The sequence below is a fragment of the Pinus tabuliformis genome, chromosome 2_2 (assembly GCF_031772625.1).
Source record: "Pinus tabuliformis cultivar Carrire ecotype Pingquan chromosome 2_2, CPIR1, whole genome shotgun sequence".
Taxonomy (NCBI): Eukaryota; Viridiplantae; Streptophyta; class Pinopsida; order Pinales; family Pinaceae; genus Pinus; species Pinus tabuliformis.
The window spans coordinates 969,316,307-969,341,890 of record NC_142300.1 but is presented as its reverse complement, the minus strand read 5'-3'; the positions used below and the strand labels follow the sequence as shown (position 1 = coordinate 969,341,890).

General features: G+C 40.7%; 1 protein-coding gene and 1 pseudogene across 1 annotated transcript in view; both read right to left on the bottom strand.

The window, feature by feature from the left end:
* The window catches only part of LOC149196459 (delta(14)-sterol reductase-like), a 280,806-nt gene that overhangs the window by 8,377 nt on the left and 246,845 nt on the right, over positions 1–25,584 (bottom strand). The window lies entirely within an intron of this gene.
* Positions 3,892–4,715, bottom strand: LOC149196462 (endoglucanase 2 pseudogene; annotated as a pseudogene).

The following is a 25,584-nucleotide window of genomic DNA, read 5'->3' as shown; positions in this document are numbered from 1 at the left end:
GTCGAAGCATAACAGTACCTAACAGGACAGAACCAAGGTAGAGGGAGTCGCTGCCTTAACGGATTTCTAGCCAAGAAATCCAAATCTGTTGCAATTGCAAATAGGATTGGAGAGGAGCGGTTCGACATTTGGTGGGAAGATTTCCAACAAGGAAATTAGGACTTAGAGGGAGAATTCCAAGAGGGAAGTTGAATCTCAAAGGGAGTCCAGAAGAGGAGCGGAGATGGCAATGAACAGACTGAGGGATCAGGACAGGTTGGACAGGGCCTCCAACTTTGTCATCTGGAAGGTCAGGATCCTCTCAGTCCTGGATAGACATCGCATCAAGGGATTTGCCTTGAGAATCGTGGCTATCCTAGTAGACCCAACTGATAACGAGAAGTATGAGGATGCAATGGTGAGGCAAAGTGCATAATCCTTGATGGGGTCAAGGATCATGTCGTTCCAGGTATTGCCGAAAAGAACACGACAAAGGAGATGTGGGATACTTTGACGACATTGTATCAGGGCACTTCCGTGCAGCGAAAGATGCTATTAGAGAATCAGTTGCAGTCGTATCAGATGCAAAAGGGGGAGCAGATAGATCTATACCTCCTTAGATTGCAGGAGATTCGGGACCAACTTACTTCTATAGGGACCACACCAGATTAGGATTTCATGGTGAGGACCGCCCTAAATGCAGTCTCTGAGGAGTGGGAGACATTTGTCCAAAGCATTTTGGGCAGAGCTACTCTTCCAGGATGGGAAGAGATGTGGGCAGCTCTTTGCCAAGAAGAGATCAAACGGTTGACCAAGGCGGGGAGTAGCAACAAAGGAGGTCAAATCAAGAAAGAGGATGAGGAGGATGTGGCTCTGGCATCTGTGGGACAGCAGGGGAAGAGAAAGAAGGACATCTCCAAGGTAAAGTGCTTCCATTGTGGGGAGTTGGGTCATTATGCAACCCAATGTCCCAGGAAGAAGAATAAGGGAGAGGCTTCTGACTCCAAAGCAGCTCTGGCTAAGGCGGAGAAAGAAGTCGAGACTGATGATGACTGTGCCATGGGTGCTCATGCACCTCTAGAGAAGAGGTGGAGAGACATCGAGTTGTAGTCAAGAAGACTACAGAAGATGAGGGGCAAGATCCTTGAGGTGCCCAAACTCTTGGATCATATCCGGCTACGGGAGCTCCGAATGACAGTATCATGATGACGGATGTCAGGAAGAAGCAAGATGCGATGGAGCAACAAGGCAGTGCTAGAGTGTAGAGGTCTGTAGCGGCGCAGTGGGGGTTGTAGCAGTGCGAGAGGCACAAAGGTGTTTGCAGTAGTGCGAGAGGCACAAAGGTGTTTGCAGCAGTGCGAGAGACACAATGGAGGTTGCAGTAGTGGGATAGGCACATAGGTGTTTGCAGCAGCGCAGAGGCAACAGAGGTAGCTTCAGCATCAAGAGGCTTCCGGACTGACAAAGATGTCAGGATTTGGGTAGATCAGTTACTTACATCTCTGTAACTGAGTTGCAGTGCAGCAATTAGCAGTGGTTGTTCTATGGGCAGCATGGGCAACATGTTGAGAGGGAGTTGTAGTACAGATGTAGTAGTGGCAGTGGCAGAGCCATGGGTAGCAGTACAGGAAGTAGCCGTACAGTGGATGTTGGGCAGCAAGCCAAGCATTAGCACAGGTACCGGTGCGGAAGGATCAGTGTGATGTTCAGTGGTGGAGCATTACTAGAGCACATTCCTCGCTAAGAGGGGGTGTTGATTTGTGGTAGCATTGGATGTGCTCTAGCCATGAAAATTGGTGGAGAGGCTAAAGCACATGAAATCTCCAAGACCCAGAAATGGTTGGGGGAATTCCACCTAGTTAGAGAGATATTAAAATAATTAATATTTTTAATGGAGTTCCTAAGTCAAAACTTAGGAAAATTAAAATATTAATGGGTATTAATATAAAATTGGGTGAGAATGTTCTAAATGACATGGATCAAGCCAAATCTAATCTTAACTGTTGATTAGAGACTTAATCTCGGTCATTGAAGACTCAACAGAAAAAGTATACAAGGAGGCTTGAGGGTCAGTTGGAGATACAGCAAGATTGATCAGTTCGTTCGATTTTCTGGAGCGGGGCTTCCTGAGAAAATTCGAACAAGTGATTTGTTGCACCAAGGGGCAATGAGTACATAGAAGAGAGGCAGAGATAGTGCGTGAGGGTCGGCGCAGTGACTAGAGAGGCTGACGCAGAGCCAGCCAGAGCTACGCAGAGGCAACAGGAGCCACACAAAGGCAGCTAGAGACTGCGTAGAGGATGAGGGGCCTGCGTGGGTGACACATGTTAGCGCTTGAATTTGCCTCAGGCTGAGGAAGGCAAAATCCAAGGCAACATCAAACCACTTAGCCTCGTAGCTAGCCCTACGAGGACAGGAGAGGGCTCTCTCCGGGTCTATCTCGGCAAAAGGTCTTCAAAGGGTTGAGATGACCGATATGAATACTGATTTTAGGCTAGTAAATTGATTAATAAAGGGGTTTTTAATAAAATGATGGGGTTTTTCTGGGCTGCATGGGGCAAAGAAACAGCTTGAACAGAGAAATGTAATCAAAAACACAGATTGTCTCCTGAGGCAAGGTAGGCAAGAAAGTTTAACATCAAATTGAGATTAAATGGAATGGCAAGACTGTTGAGGAGCTGACAAGGGCATAGAGGATGAATCCTTGTCAAACAGAAGAAAACATTAAATATGAACAAACTTAAAGGCAGAGCATACAAAATATGAATTCTACCTTAACACTTCATTTGTTCAATTGGAAACGATCATGAAATGACATGAACACATAACAGGCTACATATGAAACAAAAGAGGACACAAATGTTAAATCTCATACCACAGGAATCTCAGAAGCCAGAGCTGGGTATTTTCATTAAAATCCCTGTCAAAGACTTTGCAATGAAAGCTCTGTTCTCTCTCCTCCACCAGCGCTCAAAACTCTCTCTCCCTCTAACTCTTACAAATGATTTTTTAATACATTAAATAAACTATTCTAGGAGAAAACAGATCGACCCAAAAACAGGGGCGCTGTTTCAACTAAAGCCATGAAGATAGAAAAGAATCCTCCATCTGCTCTTAAAGATAGAAAAGCCTTCCATTATTCCAGCGTGAAGACAGAAATAGGCAATCGAACCTTTGAATGCCACTTTGCAACTGCTCTCAAATTTCTGGAGATACGCTTTGCCACTTTACGGAAATTGCTAAAATATGGGTCAAACTGCCACATATGCTCTTTTAGATGAATCGAATGCCCACATATTGCAACGATTGCCACGTTACATTTTCCATGTGCTTAATTCATCTGATACCTTTACGATTGCCACGTTACTGATATCTTTAATTCATCTGCAGAAGGTTCTATCATAAAACAACAACTTATATATAAACAACTCAATGCGGCCATCAACTATCTGAAGGAAGAGGAGTTTGACTTCGTTTGGAAGCCTGCATTTTATGTAATACTCCGGAAACTCAGAAGGTGCAGTCCGCACCCATTCAATCATATCATCTTCATCCCGCTCAATATATAGTCGTTTCCATGCAGAACAATGGGGCTTTCCCTCCAATTTTGCTGGAAAAGACAAACCTCAGCGCATACAATATAGCCGACACCAAAGAGATTCATTTGATGATGCATTATTCAAAAATCTGCAAACTAAAGCACACATTACAAGATCCTCTGAAGATAGAAATTTAAGAATTTTTGGAAATAGCTCCGCAGGTATCTTGCTGAAAACTCCATTTTCTATGCTAGGTTGAACTTTAAGATCTCCGCTACTTCCACAAATTTCTGTTTGACTTTGAAAATTGTCCAAACCTTTCTCCACAAATACTGATTCTTGACCACCTTTCACTTCTTCCACACAAATCCTTTTAGATGGTCTTGAGATCATATCTTCCTGTATTTTGATGCTCGAGAAGAAGATTTGGAGTGCGCTTTGGCGAATTTTTGGGCAAAAATCCCAACGCGTAGCGCGCCCCTAGTGCGTAGCGCACGAGCAATTGTGTTTTGAGAAAGGCAGCCTGATGCGTAGCGCGCCCAAGCTGATGCGTAGCGTACCCAAAACTCCAATTCAAAGCAGCACTATTGTAAGTGCTTGGTTCATTTTGCATGGGATTGGATCTAATATCAATGAAACTATCATTCTGAAAAGGTCCTCCAACTAATGCCCCTGTTGCCACATTCGGATTCGGAGATTTAGAATTGAACCATACATATCCACTATTACAATCATACACCTTGGACGTATCAGCACCTCTATGGTGGACCTGTTTTAGGTAATTATCCCCAAAGCCTACCAAATAACTCATCCTCATTGGATTCTCACCCAAAATATAATCCACTTGAGAAAATGCAAACTTGCGCAAATCCTGTGGGGTGAAGTCTTTTTTGTCTCCACATTTCATGTTCTCAACTTTTGACGTTGACAAGTAGTCAGTGCAAGTAAGGCAGAATTTACGGAATGTTGGATGGCATTCCATTCTGTTATCCATATGAGTCCACCCTCTGTTCTATTGGGAGCCGAAGTTGGTGAATGAGGAAGAAGAACACAGATGATTGCTTCTGCTGCCATTTTGTATTGTTCAAGATCAGAACGAACTGCAGAAGTCATAGTCTTTGTCCCGAAAAATTGAACTCTCGAAAGAAGGACCTGTATTTTCAGGCCTTTCCCAACACTTATGATCAATGCTTGCATTTCCCACCTGAACATACAATACATTGCTTGAAGGATGTGCGTTGATCAAATAATCTGTGATCCATCTGATGAAAGACTGGGCTGCCCCTAGTTGGTAAGCAGCATCCATCTAAGACAAAAGAGTTGCAGTAAAAGCCATGGGTAACCCAAATTTGATGTGATCCCCTGCATCATACATTCCTTAAGAAAGGTCTGCACCCACATCATTACCATCTGACAGAGCAGAGTTCCCTCTCCATGGTATGGGATTATCATTAGGAAGCTTCCCAGCCTTCTGAATAGGAAAGAAGGTCAATGCGACCTTCAAGGCTTGGGCATATTTCTGAGAAATGGCTCCGGGAGGACCTGGAACTGGCGAGCCCTGATGGTGAGAATGCTTCCTGGAATGTAGTATTGTTAACACTGCTGCCATTGAAGAACTGTAGAGCTTTGGAACATTTTGACAAATTACATATTCTAAAAAAACACATTTAATGATTTCTTCTTCAAAACAGGGTTTTGAAGAAGAATCAATCTCACACTGACATACAAGACGGAGTCTAACAACACAGAAGGCTAGAGAGCTGACACAGAGGATTCAGGAGCTACGCTGAGGCTAGCAGGGTTGACGCAGAGCCTTGGAGAAGCGCCAGAAGGATTTTCGTGGGGCCGACTAGCTGAATATCTGTCTCCGGGAAGAGGTATTATTGTCGTGTAACAATCCCTGTTGGGTGAGCCATTTCGGCACCCTAGTTGTACTCAAGAAATCTGCATAATAATAAAACCCTCAGAACTGTTGCACCAGTTTTCCCGCATTGGGTTTTTCTGGGGACGATTGTCCAAAAATAACATTGTCCCTTGTGTGTTTGTTTTAGTACTTCAGTTGATGATCTGTATATGGGTTAAGGCTACATCTGTGTTTATTTTCAGTATTTATATTCATAAATAACTTGTTAATGTAATAAACAAGTAGGAGAATTTAAACCAGAGGATGCAGTAGGGATTTCTAACAGGTTAGACTTAGAAATTTCAACACGGTAGGTGAACTTCTTCCCTTTATTAAATCTTTTTTTCATGTTTCCATTGCATACTTCAAACTACTTTCTTCTTGTCTTCGTACTTTGCCACATTCTTCCAAATCTTCCATCAGTTAGTCAAGCTTAAGCCTTAGATAGATCTTGCCTTTACCTGCAACATCTGTTAGAAGACTATGAAAGAACAAAAAAAGGCAAAGTGCATAGAGAAAATAGCAACAGTAATAATTAAAGAAAGTAGGTATAGAATACTTATCTTTTTTAAAAGAGTCAGCCCCCTCTTAATTTTAGACTTTTTCATCAACCTTGTCCTCACATCAACATGATGTCATTCCTGTCATTCTCAAGAGCTCCCCCTCTTAATTTTAGACTTTTTCATCAACCTTGTCCTCACATCAGCATGATGTCATTCCTGTCATTCTCAAGAGCTAGGTTTTATTTTTACGACAAAAACAAATAGTTAGGACTTATGTTCCTCGGGTTTTCTTCTTAGTCCAAACTTTGCCATGGTTTACAAACCCTAAATGCCAAAAGTATCCAAGATTTGTCAACTCACAAACTACAAAATCTACAAACCCTAGAAATGCTTTCTTGAGATAAAGATCATTTCATTTATTCATCATAAAAACCTAGACTTCAAGGAAATAATTTGAATGCTAATATATCACTTATATCATGAGCTCTAATATACTTATGCAAGCCCCTTTTTACTATCTTTGGAAAGGTCATCACCATGACCATGAGAACTCAACATTATAAGCAATATAATTGACATAGGTCATGAAATGCACAAAAATTATATGTACCTCTTCAACCTTACCTGTCAATAGAAGTCTGATCCTTATGCAACATAGATTGTCATCTTCTTTCAACAGAGGTGCTTTAAATCCTCAGTCATCCAACTAGAATTCGAACTATATATATTTCTTCGAGCTACTAGCTTTTTCATATTGTAGTGTCATGGAGATACACTCCATCTAGCTTCGCATTTCTTGCTATACTACTTATTTGTCTCTCTTTCACATAGAAAATGTTTCAATGATTCGCCCACTTTACCACAGACTATAAACAGAAATGCATGTCTTGGAGACATGCCACACACTCAGATGCTTTGATTGTCAAAATGTTTCCATGAATTCTTGTCCAAACGGAAGGTATTGGTACTGTTGAAAAATCTAGCTTCATTTCAGAGAAAGATACCATAGGAGATGTCCACAGGAACTCTCATTGTTGTCATCACAGAACTTAGATTGTGTCTCCATAGGAATTCATGCCATCTTCATAGAACGGGAGCTTTGTATCATATATAGGAATAGAACTTGCATTATGTGTAGGAACAAGACTTGTATAGGAACAAAACTTGTAGGAGCAGAACTTGCATTATATACAGGAGCAGAACTCGCATCGAACATAGCCTTGAATCTTTATATATGATATATGCCCTAGAATCTTCGATCAAGCTATCATAGAATTCAGATTTCTTCACAGAACATCACCGTAGGCTTGGATTGTTCATAAGTGTCATCATAGGTTTAGATCTGCTTCATTCAGATGCCCCGAACTTTCTTTCCTTGTGTTATCATTGAGAGTTATATCATCGTCACAGTAAATTGCATCTTTATCACAAAAATAGTTGTCTTAACTTGCTCACATTCCACAGAAGGTGCCTCAAATTGCACACATATTGCTTTAGATACTTAGCCTAGACTACTTTAGGGCTCGATCTATGTTGCAGAAGAATCACGCCATGTCAAACCAGGATAGAAGCTTGTGTAAGTATCAATGTAGTAATGTCTCTAGAGACTGGAAGTTCTTATGCCACCAAAAACAAAATTCGGATACCTTCACATAGGGTGCCACATGTTAGTTGTCCACTGTTCTATGTCGATACAATTACTTTAGCCCAATTCTTATCTTCAATTAGCAATCTTCACGCACAATTAAATCTTCTAATGATTAATAGAAATTGCAAATAGAACAGTAAATGCAATGAACAATAAGAGACAAATAAAGACACCGGGATTGGTCAAAGACCGAGGAAAACCCCACAAGGGGGAAAACCCTTTCAAATTCTTCTTCTTATTAGATTGTCATAAAATGTTCAACAAAGAGAGTACAATGTTCCAATTCATTAATCACAAGACTATCCAGCAAAAAAAACCAAACAATATCCAAGAGATGAGCCCAGTAATAATACTTATCAAAATCAAAGATCCCAAGCCTACGGTCAATGGTCAAAGTCTGCAGTCAACTGACAAAATTCCATAAGTCCCAGCCCCATAAATCTAGTGACCATGCGTGCAGCTACAACACTCCAGCCACAGGGAGCACCCTGTATGTGTACAACTACAGCCGAAATTTCCATGTTCCAACCCTACGACTATAAACCAAAACCCTAATCCACACGTGCGAGCTCGAACTCTACAATTTCGAACTTGTATGAAACAATCTTCGCGAGCCAACTTCAGACTTGTGCGAACCAAACCAAAGAAGAGAGAAGAAAAAAATTCTTGATAAATATTTCCAAATGAGGGTCACTTAACTTGTATTTATATGCTTCCAAGGGTGTCCAATTTCTCTTTTGGGTTGACCTGACCTTTTGTGCACATGTGGGTTTCCATATTAAAAATATATTTTTCCTCAACCAAATTAAATTCTTCTAAGGGCTAGGAGGGGTCTTTCTTGATGAGGAAGGTTGTCCAAAGGAGGGAATTTGTCCCTAAGCTGCAAAATTAACACTCCCTCTAAGCTAGGGAGAAAATATAGACAGCAACATGTATCCCATATCAGATCAAATGTCATCTTTGCTCATCTCTGCCCATCTCTGCTCGTGTCTGCTCATCTCTGCTCATATGTTGAACACTCTCAAATCTAAAAGAAGAAGAATTTGACATCGTAGGGGAGTTTAAGCTACCACCCTCTATCCATCGGGGAGCCTATGCTACCACTCCAAATTGCCAGCGGGGAGTCGATGCTACTACTCGGAAATCTCTATCAACGAGGAGCCCAATGCTACTACCTGGTAATCTCTGCTAGCAGGGAGCTCAATGCTACTACCCAAGAATCTCTGTCAATGGGGAGCTCAATGCTACGACTCTGGAAACTCTGCCAGCGAGGAGCTCAATTCTATGACCCGGGAAACTCTGCCAGTGAGGAGCTCAGTGCTATGACCCCAGAAACTCTGCCAGTGGGGAGCTCAATGCTACATCTCGGGAAACTCTGCCAATGGGGAGCTCAATGCTACAACCCGGAAAACTCTTCCAATGGGGAGCTCAATGCTACAACTCGGGAAACTCTGCCAACAGGGAGCTCAATGCTACAACCTGAGAAACTCTGCCAGTGGGGAGCTCAATGCTATAACTCGGGAAACTCTACCAATGGGGAGCTTAATGTTACGACCCGGGAAACTTTGGAGTCTGCCAGTGGGGAGCTTAATGCTACAACCCGAGAAACTCTGCCAGCTAGGAACTCAATGCTACAACCTAGGAAACTCTACCAATGGGGAACTCAATGCTACGTCCCGGGAAACTCTATTGATCTTCTTAACATGACCCGTAAGAGTCAATGGTAGAAGACTTGCATCTCTAGCTTGAACAAGATGCCACTTACCATAAATAGTAAGGATATTACCTAACTCAGGCAGCCAGCACCCATTGGCCAAAGGGGTGGGAAAGACAGATGCCAACCAGGGTATACTCTATGAAATCCAAAGGTCCCTCAACCCCAGGAGCTTTAAGGCTCAATTCCTCACCCTAGGAGCTCAAACACGGGGGAAGAGAAAAGCTCAGTGTCCCTAAACAGTTGGGACCCTTACCTAGGAGGGTCATATCCATCAGTCCAAGCTGCTTTATGTCTGCAATCTGCTCATCAGTCGAAATATGACAAAGTCTCACAACTTCAAAAGTATATCTCAGACCGATATCTTTCATCTCGAACCCAGAGGCCAACTCCCTCTTATGCTCGATCATCAAAGGCTCACTACCTGTCAAGAATATATTGTCAACATATAAAACCAAAATCAAAGGCATACCTTGGACCACTTTAAAGTAGAGGTCGGGACCGGCGTTGCTTCTTATGGATCCAAGCTTCATCAAGTAATTATCAATGCAGGTACACCAAGCTCTGGCGGCTTGTTTAAAATCGTACCATGCTTTCTTCAAACTATACACATGAGTCTTCCTGTCCTGTACTTTAAATCCTTGAGGTTGCTCAACACACACTTTTTGCTTGTACTTCTCAATGCTTCCATCCACTTCGTGCCTTATCTTATATAAGCATTTTGAAGATACAACAGACTTTCCCTTATGTCTTGGCACAACATCCCATACATCATTCTTCATAATCAACTCATATTCTTTGGCCATGGCATCCCAAACCTGACTTTTCACAGCCACTCCATTATCATCGGTCTTGTTCCTGCTAGAGGAGAATGGTCCCCTTGACTTCTTTCACTTCGGTGCCATAGCTCACTTTGATAGTTAGTGTCATGGACCATTGCCAGAGGTCTCCCATTAACTCTATAGAGTCCTTCAACTCTAGATACCAATGTGAATGCATCCCTCATGCGAGATTCCCTAAACCATGTGAGGAATTTACCTTTTATGAAGGCTACTCTCATACCTTTGTCTTCCAAAGCAAAAATAGATACCAGGTTCTTCTTTAGATCTGGAACATACATCACGTCATGAAGGAGAACAAAATTACCAGAGTCCAAATGAAATTTGACGGAACCAAAACCTTTCACTGGATATGTAGAGTTGTCCCCAAGAATAATCGTAAAACTTGACTCCCTCTCAACGAGATTTGAGAGGACTTCCTTATACCTAGAGAAGTGTCTAGAAGCCCCACTATCTACCAGCGAGTTATCATACAAATCTAGAGGAGAAGAACTAGAAAGGGCTGAAATAAGAATATATTCAAATTGACTAGTAGCTACATTACTTTCATACTTGGAGTTCCTTGACTTCTTTTGAGGTCGAGAACTTTCTTCACGATCAACTGGAGTATCGCTTCTCCTTCTATCACCCCTTCTTCTTCTATCATCACACTTGTTGTTGTTGTAGCTTTGGTTAGATCTTGGAGCATCTCTCTTTCTCGGACACTCTCGGGCAAAGTGACCACGCTTGTGGCAATTGTAGAATTCAATATTCTTTAATTTTTTAATATAGTCTTTTGATTCAGGAGGCCTTCTTGACTCAGATGGACTTTCTCTTCCATTTCTCTTCTTCTTCTCGTCTTGAGTAACAAATGCAGTAGGCTCTCCTTCTTCATGCTTTTGAATTCTTCCTCTATCAATCATCCTGGACTCCTCATAAGTACATTTACCAACGAGCCCAACAAATGTCGGGAATACATTATTTTTGCTTAGAGTAGTGATGAAGGTTTTCCAAATATGAGGAAGACCTCAAAGAGTGATCAATACTAGATTTATGCCTTCTCCCTTTTGCATCCTGATGCATCTCAGCTCTTCTTCCAGGAAAATCTTCTGCTGCTCGAAAGTACCCTGATATAGCACAGAGAGAGCTTCCCACATTTTTCTGGTTGTACCTTTATCTGCCACATGTAAGACTATATGATCTCTAACTCGATCCAAGATCAATCGCTTCGTCTGCGCCATCTCCTTCCTATATTCTTTGAGTTGATCTGCATCCTGGGGAACTGCCACCACATTATCTATGTAGGCTTTCATGCCATATTCATGTAGAAGGAAGGACATCCTAGCCTTGTAGATGACATGGTTGGAAGCTCCATCCAACCTATCTTGATCTCTAAGCCCTGTTGTGGCCATATCTGGATCTGATATGGAAATTACCTCTTTCTCTACTTAGTTGTTGCTCTGCTACTCACACTCCCCCTGGAATGCGCAGATATGCTAGCTACTACTGCCAATCTGCAATTGAGAAAATCAGATTTCTTGGCTAGAAACCCTCTGAGAGAAATTTCCCTCTGTGTGTGCAATTTCTCTCCCACCTGATGTTGATTCTGCAACTGCAAACTGTTGCAAAACCCTCTGTGTCCAAACAGAAATCTGCTCAGCAAAAATCTGAGCTGGTGTTGCTCCCTCTGACTGCTGGATTCACTATCTCGAGCAACTCAACTTTTCTGCAACCCTGCAACTGAAAATCGAATTTATGCCCTAGCAATTTGGTTGTCTGTCAATAAACTACACAGCCTATAGGAATTTCAGCCTTGTGCTCCCTCTGAGTAGCAAAATTCTCCCCTCCACTTCTGATCTTCCCGATTGATCACTCACACTCTGATACCATGTGAAAATTTTGTGCTACGAAATTATTTTGCAGCTCAGAAAAATTAAGCTACGAAATATTATTGCAACGAATGGAATTAATTCTTCTAACTGTAATTTAATTATGCAGTTTATTGCTTATGGCAACAACGAATTAATCGCTATTACAAACTTCACAAAAATACTGCGGAAGAAAAATAGCATTGGATACTCATAAAATCTAGCACACACAAAAAAAATTCAACACAGTTATTTTTGGACAAATGTCCTTGGAAAAACCCAACTTGGGAAAACCGGTGCGGCAGCTGAGGGTTTTTATATATTATGCAGCAATGAAATTCTGAGAACAATCTATGGATGCCCAACTGGCAATCTAATTAAAAAGTATCTGACAGAAATAATTAGAGAGAAAATTCTCTCACCCCACAAGCAATCTCGACACTCGCTCCTTCAGAAACACTGGTCGTCCAAACCCCAGTGTAGGCCCTCTGCGCAGTCCCTGCGCTGCCTCTCACACGTGTGGCTCGAATCTTCCTCTGAGCAAGTTGTCTAGCTTGTCTCTGCTACTGGAAATGACTCTCTGGCCCTCTAGAAGACTTTCCCGGCCTCTAGAATCTAAATCGACTTCCTCCCCAACTAAATTGAACTGCTCTGCTTCAACTACTGCATAGTCCTTGTGCTGCTTCTACATGGATCACTTTTGTCACTCGCTGCTGCCTCTCCAGATCTAGAAAACTTCCTGCGGATCACTGTCCCTCCCCTCACTATCTCTGCTTCGATCTCTGCCTCTCTGGCAACTGTTGCTTCTCTCTGGAAATCGATCTGCTAAGGAAATCAAACTGCTAAAGTGTCTCAAGTGTATTCTCCAAGTGTCCATCGAGTTCTTCTTATAATCCTCTGTTGGAACACCAATGACCAAGATTAAATCTTAATCAAGGGCTAGGATCATCTTGAAGTTGATTCGTGTGGGTTTCTAGACTATTCTCACCTTGACTTAATTAATTCTGATTAATTAACCAGTTCTCCTAAGTTTAGACTTAGGAAACATTAAAAAATAGGTTAATGATCTAATTAAGTCATCTCTAGGTGAAATTTCCAAAAACAATTTCTGGGTTTTCGAGATCTCATGCATTCTAGCCTCTCCACCAAATTTCATGGCTAGAGCACATTCGATGCTACAAAAACTAACACAGGACTCATGGATAACAATCACACCTCGAAACGACAACAAAGCAACACTTATTTCTAAGTGCGACAGTTGAAACGACACATTATGACACTTAGAACACAAGTTACAACAAAATCAACGACTGTGACCAAAAGGTGTGCTAAGTTGTAGGAATGTGTCTAGCGCATATTCTAATGATATGTAAGACCATCTAATGCAGAAGAGTGCACTAGAACTAACTTTGGTGATACGCAAAGGTGCAACACATGCAAGAGTGAAAACAACAAAAGTGACACCTGCGACAGGAGGAAAACATGAAGACAACACTTGCAAAATGTGAACGACCTTGAAAGCGACACATGCCAAAGCGAAGATAACATGAAAACAACACTTATTAAAGTGAAAGCAAATGAAAACGACAGCCCTGAATGTGAAAGCGACACCCGTGAAAGCGAAAGTGCGTAAACGACGTCAGTTAAGAAAACTCACCAAAATATAAGTACAAACACAACCAACGTGAGGGAGATTGTCAATGAAAGTGTGCATTGATTGTCGACATGAGCTGATCATTGAAAGGCACTGTTTTGATGGACAGCGTTATGCTTGTTTAAGCTTGCATAAAGAAAGTGCGCTCATAAGTTCAACCAAGACTGTGCATGTGCGAACAAGTGACTTTGACAAGTAGACCCTGAGAAGAAGTCCTAAACATATTGCAAAACATCAATCAACCATGAAGGGATTACGGAACGAAAAATCGTAAGATCCTCAGTAGGCTCCAAAATTCAAGTGTGGGAAAATTTTTTAAGGGAGTTGATCATAGCGTCAACAGAAGGGCAACCCTCCATGCCCTAAGTTTGCCTCATTGGAGCAGCACAGGAAGGCAATAGAGGGAAGAAGTCCCTCAGATCTAAGGATTAGCAGTGTTCAGTCAAGGAGTTGTTCACAAACAGAGTTGTGAACAACTTACAAGAAGACCTTATGTGTTGATACATTGAACGACTAATGATCAGCTAGAGGGCAGATTGGAGTGCCATGTTTAGTGACCTAAAGGAGCAGGATCCATTGATAGAGGCAGAGCTGCAAATTCTAACCAGGTGGACCAGTAGTTGTGTTCACAGTACGACCAAGTGGAGTTGTGAGGCGCACTACATCAGCTAGAGGTCAGGTGTATCTTGTTCAAGACAGATTGATGGTCATGGTTGTCGACACCAAGTCCACTGATGAGGAAACAACTGATATTTTGATGAAGCCATTATCAAGAAAGAAGTTCATGTACTTCAAGGACAAACTAGGGCTTGTGGAGATTACCCCTCTCGTTGAGACTTGAGAGGGAGTGTTGATGTGACAGCAGTATGGATGGACATTCTCTTTTTAGGGAGAATGGTCTGAGAGGCCTAGGGAGCTCCCCAGATAAGGTTGAGTGAGTGCCTCTCAGCATCAAGACCCGGATTAATCCCCAGACAAGGTTCAGTGTGGTCTTTCAGCATCAGGACTCAGATTGCTCCCCAGTTAGGGTTGAGTGAGGTATAGACCCAAATTACTCCCCAGGTACGTTTGAGTGCAGTGTTGATAATATCGGCGATATATCGCCGAATATCGGAAATATCGCGATATTTTCGGCGAGCCGATATATCGCCGAGAAAATATCGCGATATTTTCGGCTCCCGAAAATATCGCGCGATTTCCGAAATATCGGCGATATTTTCGAAAATATCGCGCGACGATATAAAATATCGCCGGGCGTGTTTTTCCGTGGCTACAAAAAACGAAAATTGGTTTTTTTTTTCTTCATTTCTGTTTCTGAGTGTTGGAGAAGAAAGGGAAAGAGTTTTGTGGTGCTTGTCAAGGAGGGTTTGAAGATCAAACGACGATTATCACCACCAATTAAGATTTTTTTGTGGATCAAAGATTGAAGAATAGTGAGACAAACTTCATTTCTTCCATTAGCAGGTATGTTCTTAAAAACCCCTATGTTAATGATTTTTTCATAGATTTAGGGTTATGCTTGCTTGCCTCTTTGCCTACCAACATTTTGTTTCTTTGTTTTTTTTTCCATTTGCTATGATTTTCATGCCCATGAACCAATGCAAGGGTTTTCTCCATATTTGGACAGCAAGCTTCATTTTTTTTTTCAACTTTCTTATGCACCCTCTTATTGCCATTTTTCATTCACATTGCAAAATGCAAATAATGTAGTAATTTTTTTTGAATGAGGTTGTTATTACTTATTATTTTTTCATTTTGTGTTGGGGGGTTTAATGCCAATTTTTTGTTTTTTTTGTGCCCTAGGTTTGAATTAGTTCACTACAAATGTCAAATATGCCAGAAGCCTTGGACAAATTTTGGGAGTATGAGGAGGCTGTTGGTGGGGCAAATCAGGCATATATATCATGCAACTTGTGTGGGACCAAGATGTCAAGAGGGATTACACGATTGAAATACCATCTGGCTAAACCAATGTTGCACGAAGCGGGAGCGAATCGGAAGCGCGGAAGCGGGAGCGCGGAAGCGTCATTTTCCAAAAATCTAGGAAGCGAAGCGTCCGCGGAAGCGTCTGCTATATATATATATATATATATTTTTATATTTTTTTGCATTTATACTCAAAACAAACATCCCAAATACCAAATTAATTGTAGAAGACATGAAAACATGCATATTTTTGCATAAATCAAGATAGATATGGCATCCATGATTCCATTGTAGTTACTAGTATGTACAACAATCATCTATATTCTAGCTATTACAAACATACATCAAATTTTTAAGCATATTATAAAACATAAAACATTTAAGCATATTATAAAACATAAAACATAGAGCATATTATGATTTATCTAGCAAGTGAGCAACTGTCAACATTTGTCAGGTCCAAAATTCAAATAATAATGTTTACAAAATATGTCACTTGGTCACCGCCAAGCCAAAAAGGTTCAAAATTCAAATTCACAAGTCTACAAGTCTAATGAGTAATCTATGACAAAAAGTAGTAGATTGTGAATATATCTACTAATCTCTCCTCCTTCCACCACGAATAGAACGTGGTGGCGGGCCTCCACGTGGTGGCAATGAAGAAGATGGTGCCTGTGTAAGTCGTGGCACTGAAACTGATGAAGAAGAACCCCCTGCTGTTGGTGTTGAACCATGGAACCTAGGAACCAAGGGACCAGATGGGGGTGGGGGTGGTGGCATATCAACACGGTCATCATCATCCTAGAATCGCTCAAAAAATTCATGCAAAAAAAAAACACTAGTTAACAAAAAAATTAAAAACATGAATTAGAGAAATGCTTTATAAGGGAAAATTGGAAAATTCATACCACAATGGACATACCTGGATAAGAGCATCCTCTAATTGCTCTAGTCGCAACACTCCATCCTCCAAATTGGGCTCCTCTGGATTCTTGTCCCAAATCAACAAGTCTTTATTAGACTTTGCATCTTCACAGTAATGGGACAACAATCGCAAGTTGTAATGAACATAAACCAAGCTCTCTGCCCGGTCTAAATTCAACCTGTTCCTTTTAACACTGTGGATGAAAGAATAAGAGCTCCAACACCTCTCTGCAGAAGAAGTGTTTACCACCTGTGATAGCACCCGCAATGCCAAACTCTGTAGAAGTGGAGTACCCCCTCCATGCATGTTCCACCACTCAAGAGCAGAAAAAGTCTCTCGATCTTGAATTGCATGCATGCTCCCAAATGGACCAGTGTTGAGCGTATAGTTGCTCACCTGTCTCCGTACCAATGCAGCCTCCTCCTCATCAGGGATTAATTTACTCAATGCAGCCATATATTTTTCGTGAACCTCTCTATCTTGGTGTGGTTTTTTCCTGCTTCCCCCCCAGGTGCTGGTGTTGAAAGCCATGATGGATGATAGTATTTAGGTGTCAAAACATATGCTAATGCATGCAATGGAATATTTAGCATTTCCCATCGGTTTTGCACCTCTACACGAATATAATTGTACAAGGTGGTATCTCTAGGCTCAACAATGTCTTTAATCTGCCCCAACATGCTATCCATTTGCTCATACACCTCCCCAATTACTGGTCGATCTGAATCTGCAAACTTGATCATGTAATAAATTGGTTTGGTGAATTGCAAAACATATTTAACCTGTGACCAAAAGTAACTGTCAAGAACAGTGTCCTTGACTGCATTAGCACCATCTGTGTCAGTGTTAATTTCATCCCATGTTTCAGCACACACCAGATTAGTTAAAGCTTGTCTCACCCTCACTAGCCGCCTAAAGGTGAGGTAATAACTAGCAAATCTTGTCTTTGCAATTTTAAGCAATTGCAACTTGGAGTAAGTGCCATAGAAGTAGTTTACCCTTATATGCCCTGTGATGAATTTAATGAGCTGCTTCCCTTTCCTGTAAACCTCAGCAATCCACCCACAATCTTTGTGTTTCACAATATCATGCATCAAAAGGTTTAATGTGTGAACCAGGCACCCAGACCAAAAGATGTGTGGATGAGTACGCTCAATAATTTTTCCTGCTGCCTTACAATTTGCTGCATTATCTGTGATCACTTGAACCACATTATTCGGACCAACATCTTTGATTGATTTCAATAGGAGATCTGCAATGTTTTGTGCAGTTGCACTGATGGAGGAGGAGTCATGACATGCAATAAATACTGCACCACTAGAAGAAACACCAAGAACATTTATCAAATGTTGGTTTATAATATTTGTCCACCCATCTGATACAATGGATACCCCAGAATCCACCCACTCATGTGTAAAACGTGTCAAAGCTCTTTGAACCTTAGCTTTTTCTCTTTCTAATAACATTGTTCTAGCTTTCTCATAGTTGGGGGCCTTGTATCCTTTTGGGGCTTCATTGATGGCCTTTACCATGTCATGCCAATAGGGAGAGCGAAGCACATTGAATGGTACACCGCAAGCACAAAGAAAACGGACTATCTTTCCATCCACATCATCCCTCCCAGCAACATTAAGGAAATCCCCTATTGTTCTTCTACCTCCAGAGGTTGCAGAAGTACCATGAGGAGATGGGCAACTACCAAATTTAGAGGTTGCACTTGATTCAGAATGAGTTTTTTGTTTCTTGTTTTTTTGTTGTGCAGCCATCTCTATTTGGATGTATTTTCTTCTTTCTTCAGTTGAAATGTTTGGGCAAATTTGTACCCCCACAGAACCCTTTTTTTCATCACTGTCCAGCAGCCCACAAAGATGCCTCCTCAGACGGGTATATGAACCACAATATGGTTTTCCTCCATGACAACCATGAGGGCACACAAATTTGTAAGATCCACCACCCTTTCCCCCATCAAGTTTGGTCACATAGTTCCACAAGGGTGTTGATGTACCTTTCCCATCTTGTGCTTCAATGTCCCCTTCAAGTTCATCCCCTTCCTCTTCAAACCCTTCCTCCTCATCATACATTGGGTCACTACTATTAGGACCAAGTTCATCCCCTTCCTCTTCCCTTCTATTCCTCACCCTTGCCATCATTAAAACCAAGAGTGGAATGATACATAGAAGCCAAAAGAACACCATCTTGGAATATGGATATAGGTGGTGGACAACCTGTAAATAAAGGAGCAAGTAGAAACAATGGGAAAGAGTAGGAGAGGGAGGAGAAAAATACAATTTTTTTTTCAAAAAAACAAGGGAGTTTGGGGTTTGAACTTACCTCTTTAGCTCTTGTAGATGAATTCCTCCAAGCTCTTGCTCCAAGCTCCTCCTCCTTCTCCTAGCTCCTCCTTCTTCACTCCTCCAAGCTCTCCTCTCTTCTCCTCTCCTTTCCTCTCTTCTCTTCTCCTCTCCTCTCTTCTCTTCTCCAACTCTCATAAACTCAAAGTGAGAAAATGAGGAATGAATGGGAGCTTTATGCTTTTCATTCCTCACCCTAAACTCACCCTAACCCACCCCCTCATTGCTAAGTTAAGTTAACTTTAAAAAAAATTAAAAAAAAATGAAGTATTTTTCCTTGCCTGCGCGGTTTTTTCGGAAGCGCTCCGAAGCGCTCGTGAAGCGTACGCTTCCGGGCCCGAAGCGTGGCGCTTCGGAGGCCCGAAGCGCCATCCGAAGCGCGAAGCGTATGCTTCCGGGCCCGAAGCGTGGCGCTTCGGAGGCCCGAAGCGTGGCGCTTCGGAGGCCCGAAGCGCCATCCGAAGCGCGCTTCGGGGCCCACGCTTCATAAAAACCAGGAAGCGCATTAAAAAATCGGAATCGCGCTTCGGAATTTTTGGAATCGCGCTTCCTGGGGCGCGATTCCGGCCTAGGATCCGGGGGGCGCTTCCTGCAACGTTGGGCTAAACTCTCTACATATGATGCGGATGTGATGCCTTGTATGGTTTCTAGTGCAGAGGTTATACAAAAAGCTCATGAAGCAATTGCTGAACAAGACAGAAAGAAAGCTGCTAGGGAGAGGCCAATGGTCTCAGATAGATAGCTGCTAGTTTTATTTGTTTTGCAACTTTTGCTACATATAAGTTTATAACTCATGATGATGAAATACTTTTAAAGTTTTATATATGTGATGTTGTTTTGTTTGAGTCCTTGATTGGACAATTATCACTATCAAGGATCAGCAGGATATGTGACATTGTGATGTTATTTTGTTTGAGTCCTTGATTGGACAATTATCAATTTATCACTATCAGGGATCAGCAAGATATGTGATGTTATTTTGTTTGAGTCCTTGATTGGACAATTATCAGGGATCAGCATGATTTGGTATCGCCTTTGAAGTTTGATGTATCATTTCTATTTGACATCATATATATCAATGCCTTCTTCATATTTATGTGCCAATGTGTTTATTTCATGTTGTTATTGCTTTATATGTTTAGAAATCTGAAAAAAATGAATATATTATGCATTTTTTATGCTTGCCGATATTTGCCAATATTTTTGCCGATATTGCCGATAAGATATTTTCTGGACCCTCGCCGTTCCCGATACCGATATTATCAACACTGGTTGAGTGAGGTTTGTCATCATCAAGGCCCAGAATGCTCCCCAAGAGGGTGTAGTAAGTGCCTATTAGTACTCTCCAAGAGGATTGAGTTAGTACCTCAACATCTTGGCCTAGTGAAGAGGCCTTTGGATTTGAGAACCAAATTACTCTTAAGAGAGTGTGTCCTAAGGACTAGTCTGTATACCTTGTGTCAGTAAGACAAGATTATGGTGACTAGTAGATGTTGATGATGATTTGATATAACCTTTTCTTAGAGAAATTTGTCAACAACGAGTACACCTATGACAGTCATTATGAATACCTCCCCAGTTAAGAGAGAGTGTTCAATTTTATAACTGTGGGCAATCTTCATATTGTATATTTGGCCCTAGATGTATTTATATTGATTATTGCTAAGTTGCACAAAACGGGGAAACGGAAACGAGTTTCCGAAACGGGAAGCGAAACGAAACGCGACCTCCCCAAATTTTGGAAACGGGGAAACGTGAATATATATAATAATATATATATATATATATATATATATATATATATAGATATATATTAGGAATTTAAGAAATATGTGCAATCATAAAGCATATATGATACATTCTAATTTATTACATTATGATAAAATTGTCAATTGTCAATGCATAGACTATAAGTATCTAAATTTACATCACATTTACTCATGAATAATCACATAATGAAAATAGAAATATCCAAAATCAGCCACGAGAAATTTCTAATTTTTTGTCTTGTGGTTGATTGGGAGTCTCCTCCTACATAGTCGAATGACCTTAGTGCTCTTGATTAAATACAAGTTTCATACCCTAGTACCCTACATTCTCTTGATTATTGGGAGTCTCCCCTGCATAGAGGGCTTTGTTCTCTCGATTAAATACAAGTTCCATACCCTAGTACATGATAAAATCCAATGGAAACATTGAAATCCCTCCAATCCTGAAATCCTGAAAAACAGATAAGTCTGCTGGATTTTGAGTAAGATCTAAAATTCTACTTTCTCCATATGAAATCCAATGACGGCGAAACCACTCTCAAACATCCTGAGTCATTTCATGGTAATGTTAAAAATTTAAGTAAAAGGATGAAAATGAAAAATAAAGGAGAATATCACTTTTACTTTAAGAATTTAACATTACCATGAACTGCATATCAACACTAGGGCAAACAAATGTAAGAGATCTACATTAGAAAAAAAAAAATTAAAAAACAAATGTTTTTTTGGGGGAAACGTGGCCCGTACGGCCTGGAAACGCGTTTCCGGCCGTACGGCCGGAAACGCGTTTCCAGGCCGTACGGTACGGGGAAACGCGTTTCGTTTCGTTTCCCCTGGAGAAACGCCCCCTAGGGCCACGTTTCCTGCAACTTAGGATTATTGTAAACCATATTTTAAATGAGGCAAAAGCAAAATATATTTTGAGTTAAGTCCGATTTGGACTTTTAAAAGAAGAAAATTTTAAATTTTTGGCTCCTAGTTTGTCAATTCAGCGTCCCTCCAAGTCAAGTTGGCCTAGGCAGAGTCACACCCATTTGACCCACCCAGTTCACTATATAAAGGCAACTGACCTTCTCGACAAGCCACCAATTCGTGCTCTCTCAAGCAAGACAATTTATGGGCATCCTAGTGAAGGACAAGAAGGACGATGACAAAAAGAATGAAGAAATTTATCTCTCTCTCTCTCTCTCCTAGCTCGCACGTGTGGAAGGACTCTCTCTATGTAGTTCACACTTTTTTTGGGCAAATTCTCTTGTAGGGGCAGAAATCTCTAGGCAATTGCAGGGGGCCAAATATATGGGATTCTGGTAGTTGCAAGAGAGCCGAAATTCTGGGGTAGATCAGTAGAGCGAAGTGTTGGATCAAATTGGAAGGTTTGACTTGGAGGGTTTGACCATAGATTTGTTAAAGTTCAATATGACCTAGTTGATGACTAGATGGGCTAGGTGTGTCTCTTTTTGAACAGAAGAATTTCTGTATTGAAAAGGTTGTTGGGTTTTTCGCCTTAGTGGCTTTTTCCAAGGTAAATCTTGTGCTCTCTTTATGCATTGCGATCCCTACTATTCCACTGTTTTTGTATGGTTGAACTTCTGAAGTATAATTTCTTAATTATATATTGGAAACACTAAACGAAGATCAACATTATTAAAAGTAATTATCAGTTTTCAGAAATATTGTGCTAGTGTCTATTACACTTGAAAAATCAACACAACATAGTATGGCTAGAAGATCTTTATCGACCACAAGTTTCAAGTTCCATGGAAATCACATCTTGTTGGAAAACAAAAGAGGGATCTTTATGGCCTAAAGCAAACACCAAGGCATGGTACATGAAAACTAACAGGTACTTGGATGAACAGGGCAGAGCCACACCCATTTGAACCACTATATAAAGGCAACTGACCTTCTCCTCAAGCCACCAATTCGCACTCTCTCAAGCAAGACAATTTCTGGGCATCCTAGTGAAGGACAAGAAGGACGATGACAAAAAGAATGAAGAAATTTATCTCTCTCTCTCTCTCTCTCTCTCTCTCGCACATGTGGAAGAACTCTCTCTCTATGTAGTTCACACTTTTTCTGGGTAATTTCTCTTGTAGGGGCCGAAATCTTTGGGCAATTGCAGGGGGCCAAAATTCTAGGATTCTCGTAGTTGCAGGAGGGTTGAAATTCTAGGGTAGATCAGTAGAGAGGATTGTTGGATCAGATTGGAATGACTAGATGGACTAGGTGTGTCTCTTGTTGAATAGAAGAATTTCTCTATTGAAAAGGTTGTTGGGCTTTTTTCCTTAGTGACTTTTTCCAAGGTAAATCTTGTGCTCTCTTTGTGCATTGTGATCCCTACTATTCCAATGTTTTTGTATGGTTGAACTTCTGAAGTATAATTGCTTAATGATATATCGGAAACACTAAAAGAAGATCAACATCATTAGAAGTAATTATCAGTTTTCAGAAATATTGTGCTAGTGTCTATTACACTTGAAAAATCAACACAGCACAGTATGGCTAGAAGATCTTTATTGACCACAAGTTTCAAGTTCCATGGAAATCGCAACTTGTTGGAAAACTAAAGAGAGACCTTTATGGCCTAAAGCAAACACCAAGGCATGGTACATGAAAACTAACAGGTACTTGGATGAACAGGCGTTCCAAAAGGAGTCCTTCAAATTCCAATCTATACATCAAAGCATTGGTAATGATATCATTCTACTAGTCATATATGTAAATGGCATAACTGATCTAGACCTCCTATATTACCATTTAAGTGTAGAAGTTTGGTAAATGGGTAGCAACATTTTTATCTCACAAACAAATTATGTCAGAGTTTGATTGACAGATTTAGAATGAAAAATTGCAAAATGTTATCTACAGATTGGAGAAAGGGATAAAATTTTCAGCCAAGGCCAGCTCTTAAGCAGTTAATGAGTTAGTCTATAAGTAGCTAGTGGGGAGCTTCATATACCTTACAGACACTAGGCATAATTTGAGCTACATTGTGTGCTTCATTTCTGGATTCATCACAATAGCAAAGGTGGAGAATTAGATTGCAGCAAACAGTTGTTGAGATGTGTAACAACACTTGACTTTGCCATTTTATACAACAGAAGCAACATCCTAGGCTATGTGACTATATAGATTTACATTGGGTAGGTAGTGTGAATGATAGAAAATCAACTTCTAGATATGTATTCATCCTTGGCATGATTGCACCCACATTGACTAACAAGAAGCAACCCTTTTATCAATGGAAGCAGAATATCAAAGAGTAGTGAAAGGAGCATGTGAGGCAATTTGGCTTAGAAGGGTGTTTGCAAACCTGAAAATGAAATAGATAGAGCAAACATCCCTAAAGACAAGACAATCAAGAGGCGCTCAAACTAGCCAAGAATCCAATCTTCCACATGTACCACACATGTTGAGATACATTGCCACTTCATTGTAGAGGATGAATCTATTGAGCTGCAATACAATCCCACAGAGGACCAAACTACAAACACTTTTACCAAGTTTTTGGGTCCTTAAAAATATGTTAAGTTTCAGGATAAGTTGGTGTAGTTAGTAGATTGTGTTGAGAAATCAATAAGCTTGTAGATTAGGATTGATTTCTCTGTCATGATAATTACTTGCTAATTTGTTGGCTTCTTTATTAATTTTTTATGTTCTCTTCTTTCATCAAGTAATTACCAAAAGTACAAAACATGAAGATCACAAGAGACAAGGACACAAAATATAGGCTCCAAGCCAGGGCAAAACCCCCACAAGGAGGAAACCCAGAAACTTTCTCGTCTTATGAAATAAGATCAAAGTGAGATATCCAAGACCCAAAACCAAGACCAAGATTGCCACATAGACCTAAGTCAACCCTCCTTCAGACCATCTTCACAAATTGTAGTCAACAAAGTCAATGCTGGTCAAATCTCTGAATTCTGATCACTTCCCAAAATTTCAGCCTCTTCATGAAATTTTGGGCCCTATACCAGCTCTGATATACCACAGAAAATCTTGCACGTGTAGACAAATTAGGTTAGAAAACAGAACTTTCTCCCTCCTTTGACTTTGCTCTCTCTCTCTTCTTTTACTTCGTTGATTTTCTTCTTCTTGTTTTCACAGAAATTGAATTGTTTGCCAAAATGTGGAGCACAGTTGCCAATATATAGTTGTTCAACCATACGAAGAGACACAACTTATGGATTGGTCGATTTGTCCATCTAGAGGGCCGGCTTAGTCTCGTGGTGACAAAATTGACTCTTTTGACTCAAAATATTTTCTTTTTCTTTTTCTTACAAATAGTCCAAATGGGACTTTGACTCATAACACATTTTCTTATTGACTCAATAAACCCTAGAAGCATGAAGAAATGATTTGACTAGAAAATAATAATAATAATAAATTTCTTTTTCTTCTTTTTTCTTTTACACGAAATATATATTGATACAAGTACAAAGATAATTATGAAGGTTGAACCTAGTTGCATTTTCAACCCTCCCTCTTAACTAGGGAGGTATTCATAATTACACAACAGGATACAAGGGTACTCTCAAATTGAAATATTTTCATAAGAAGGGTTCAGATTGATAAGCATCAAAGGCGATCTAGGATGGGTGACCTCTCGGAAAGTCCTGGTTACCGAGTGCAAGCCCCGAAAGTGATGATTGATGCTATGTGATTCATTTCACTAGTTTCAATCCCACTTCTTCACCCCTATGAGCATCACTCGATGCAATGAGTGCTAAGTGGACCATTCAAAAATCATAAGAAATTAGTCAGTTACAACTACCTCTCATGGAAATGGTCATACGTGAATGACTTACTTATCGCAGTTGAATCGCTAAAAAAATGATATCTAACATCATCATCATAACCAACATTGTCAATTACAAAATAGCAAGGCCTTGACTTGACAAGCTCTAACTCTCCACTAGATTAGAGCACAACGTTGGGAGGCATACATTTGGACACCACCACTGCCTCTCAAGGCACATACCCCATC